Source organism: Neovison vison, chromosome 11, assembly GCF_020171115.1.
Source record: "Neovison vison isolate M4711 chromosome 11, ASM_NN_V1, whole genome shotgun sequence".
In the NCBI taxonomy this organism is placed as follows: Eukaryota; Metazoa; Chordata; class Mammalia; order Carnivora; family Mustelidae; genus Neogale; species Neogale vison.
In genome coordinates this window covers 162,721,165-162,724,945 of record NC_058101.1, presented here as the reverse complement: position 1 = coordinate 162,724,945, position 3,781 = coordinate 162,721,165, and the positions used below count along the sequence as shown (strand labels likewise).

At 41.9% G+C, this 3,781-nt stretch overlaps 1 pseudogene; it reads left to right on the top strand.

Moving 5' to 3' along the window:
- Positions 1 to 584: 584 nt before the first annotated feature.
- LOC122890343 lies at positions 585 to 3,336 on the top strand (annotated as a pseudogene).
- The last annotated feature ends 445 nt before the right edge of the window (positions 3,337 to 3,781 follow it).

The following is a 3,781-nucleotide window of genomic DNA, read 5'->3' as shown; positions in this document are numbered from 1 at the left end:
AGCTTTTCTCATGAGAGACATTTTGGTGTCCTTTAAAGACAGGTTTTGTTGGCTATCAGCTAAGGCTCGCTTGGAGAATTTAGCAAAGGATTCAATTTGTGCTATACCATCCTTAGGCCAATTGAGGAGACAAAGATAGCCGCCAAATTATTGTACAATAATTTGGAGAATTGTGTCCACCTAACCTTGGAAAGAGGGAGGTTGGTAGTTTTAGGAACCTAACCTGGTTTTACATACCATACATGTTAGATGGAAGAGGCAGCATCATCTGGCGTAAAGAGATGGACTGGGGTGGGATATGCCAGACCAGGACCCCCACCTTTCTCCTCTCTTTCCATGGTGCATGCTCCATTTCAGGTATAACATTTAAATAGGTCCATCTTGAAGAAGGACAATGAGATCCTAGTGGAGACTGAGTAGTTCCCCTTCACCCTAGGTGAGAAGTAACTCACCCATCGCAGCAAGATGTCCCATTGTAAATTCCAGTGTGCTGTCAGTAGTATAATATGTTGATCCATGGTGAGAATGAGGAAAATGGGTGTTTCCCATGACTTCCATACTTTCACGGTATTGGATGCCTCGGCATGGGTCCTCTGTCGGGCATATGGGAGAAGGACCTACTTGTTGATCACTCAAATGTATTAAAGCCTATGACAGTACTGCAGTCTACCTGACCAAGGTGGTTTTGCGTGTTAATAATTTAATCTGCTGCTTTAACTTTCCATTTTTATTTCCTACCAATGCTTTTGCTGTGGTTAATATGGAAGATGAAACCACCATTCAATGTCATGTTCTTTTGCTCAGTCTTGCCTGCCATGACTTTTGGAAATGTCTTTCCTAAGGACTGCCTTGTCCATGACGGTATCTATAGGTTTTATTTCATTATTTTAACCACCTAATGGTGGCAGTCTGGTTTGCACATTAATAGGGAAAGCTTAAGTTGGGTTAAATATAGTGTCCATACAAACCAAGGCATATTTAGAACCCTTACTCAGGGAGAGGAGTTCAATATAATCAATCTAAGGCACTAAGGCAGCCACAAGTTCCTTGAGGAAAGTTACATTATGCATGTTTCAGTATCTGTCAGTGGGCTGTAAGCTGCAGGGAGATTTAATTTAAGCTACATTTCTCTTGCTTTTGTTCTCCTCATCATTGTGGCCACTGATTCACCTGTGAGTTGAACCCAGACACTTGGAGGCTCCTAACCCCCTCCCTGGTACTTAGAATATGGGTTACACTTGCCTTTCCTGATCCCATAGACTGCTCCAAGTACATAGCCTTGAGATAGTGCTGTGGTGTGGAGAACACCTGCATAGTACATATGACTGACCCCAGATAGGGCCTCTTCATAAACTTTTAAGACTGGAGGGTAGGTGCATCCTTTTGTCTTTAAAATAGTAATTACCCCAAAACTCATAGGAGAAAACTTGCATTGTTTCTCTGCCTTTTAAAGTTGTAAATCTTTTCTTGTCTTTGAAGTATAAACAACCCAGAATATAACAAAAACACTGCCCACAGAAACTAAAGCAAAAGAAGGGGGCAGTGAGACCTCTTAAAATACAGACCACTGTAGAAGAATTTACAAATGTCATCAGCATCATTTTGATGACTCCCCTCAACAAAATAAAACCTGCAGGAGACACCTGGGTGGCTCAGTTCTTTAAGCATCCAACTCTTGATTTCAGCTCGGGTCATGATCTCAGGTTGTGAGATTAAGCCCCAATATATTCTCTTATTCTCTTATGATTCTCCCCCTGCCCCTCCATTCTTTCTCTCTCTTTACCTCTTTTAACAACACCACCACAAAAAGACAACCTACAGAATGGGAGAAAATGATTACAAATTATATAAGGGGTTAATAGCCAAAACACATAAGGGACTCATACAACTCAGTAGCAAAAACCACACAATATAATTAAAATGGGCAAAGGGCCTGAGTAGACATTTTCTAAAGAAATGGTCAACAAGTACATGAAAACGTGCTCAACATCACTAATCATTAAGAAATGCAAATCCAAAGGACAACATGATATCACCTCACATTTGTTAGAATGACTATCATAAAAAAGACAAGAGATAATAAGTACTGGTGAATATGTGGACTGTACAGCAGCTGTGGGAATGTAAACTGGTGCAGCTGCTAAGGAAAACAGTATGGAGGTTCCTCAGAAAATTAAAAAGAGAACTCTCCAGCAATCCAGCAATCCCACTCCTTCTAGGCATTTATTTGAAGGAATCAAAATCAGAATCTTGGGACATCTGTACTCCCATGTTCATTGAAACCTTATTCATAATAGCCAATGTATGGAGACAACCTAAATGTCCACTGATGGAGGAATGGACAAAGAAAATTTTGTATATTCATCTAATATAGTAGTTATCAGCCTTAAAAAAATAGAAGGAAATCCTGCTATTTATGACAACATGGATGGACCTGGAAAAGGTTAAGTAAAATAATTTAGACACAGAAAGACAAATACAATATAATTTATTTACATGTAGAATCTAAAATAATCAGACTTACAGAAGCAGAGAGTAGAATGTTGGTACTGGAGTGAGGGGAGGGAAAACAAAGGGTAGATGGCCAAAGGATGCCAAGTTTAAATTATGTAAGGTAAATAAATTTTAGAAATCTACTACACAGAACAGTGCCCACAACTAACAATACTGTATTGTATACTTAAAGTTTACTAAAAGGCTAGATCTTACGTTGTGTTCTTACCACATAAAATAATAATAACAATAATGATGATAATAATAACAAGGGGGGACTTTCTTGGGTGGAGGTGAGAGTGGAGAGTGAGTCCTGAAGGCCTGGAGCACAGGGCAAAAGTACAAAGTGGTGGGGTGCTGCCTGCTCCCACCCAAATGCCGCACTCCTCCTCTCCATCGAATGGGAATCTTTGCACCTCCTCATGTTGTCGCCAAGTCCTGCTTCTGGTGCTTTGTGTCTCAGCTGAAGAATATGAAATCTTCAGGGGAAATTGTGTACTGTGGACAGATATTCCAGAAGTCCCTCTTGCAGGCAAAGAAGCTCATCTGGCTGCGCTATGACTCCCTCAGGGCACCCACGCATGGACCGGGGGCGCCCGGAATCACTCACTGCAGGGACCGTCAGGCAGCGCTACCCTAACTTGGAAGTCCTGCACCGCACCCGGGGCGCACTCCATCCAGATCGGGAAAGTGGAGGACTTTCCAGCCAGCAAGGGCCGCATAGCAGCAGTCAAGAGGTTCCACGACTCCAAGATCAAGTTCCCGGGGCCCCACTGAATCCTGCACGGCCAGCACCAGTCATGTTTCACCACCAAAAGTCCCAACACCTTCTTTAGGATGTAGAGCCTCCCTGACCAAATAAACTCGTTGGGAAAAAACAAAACAAAACAAAACAAACCAAGCCAAAAAACAATACTACTACTAATAAAGGGGGTGGGAGGAAATTTTAGGAGGCGTTAGATATGTCGAAGGCCTTAATTATGGTGATGATTTCACATGTGTATACTTATATCCAAATTCATAACTTGTATACACTAAATATGTACAGCTTTTCACAGGTCAATCATATCTCAATAAAGTGCTTTTAAAAAAATTCTACTGATTTATGGGTGCCTGGGTGGTTCAGTCAGTTAAGCAGCTACCTTCAGCACAGGTTATGGTCTCAGGGTTCTGGGATGAAGCCTTGCATGGGGGCTTTCTGCTCAGCCTGGGAGCCTGCTTGTCCCTTTCCCTCTGCCTGCCCCTAGGCCTACTTGTGCTTTCTCTCTCTCTCTCTATTAAATAAATA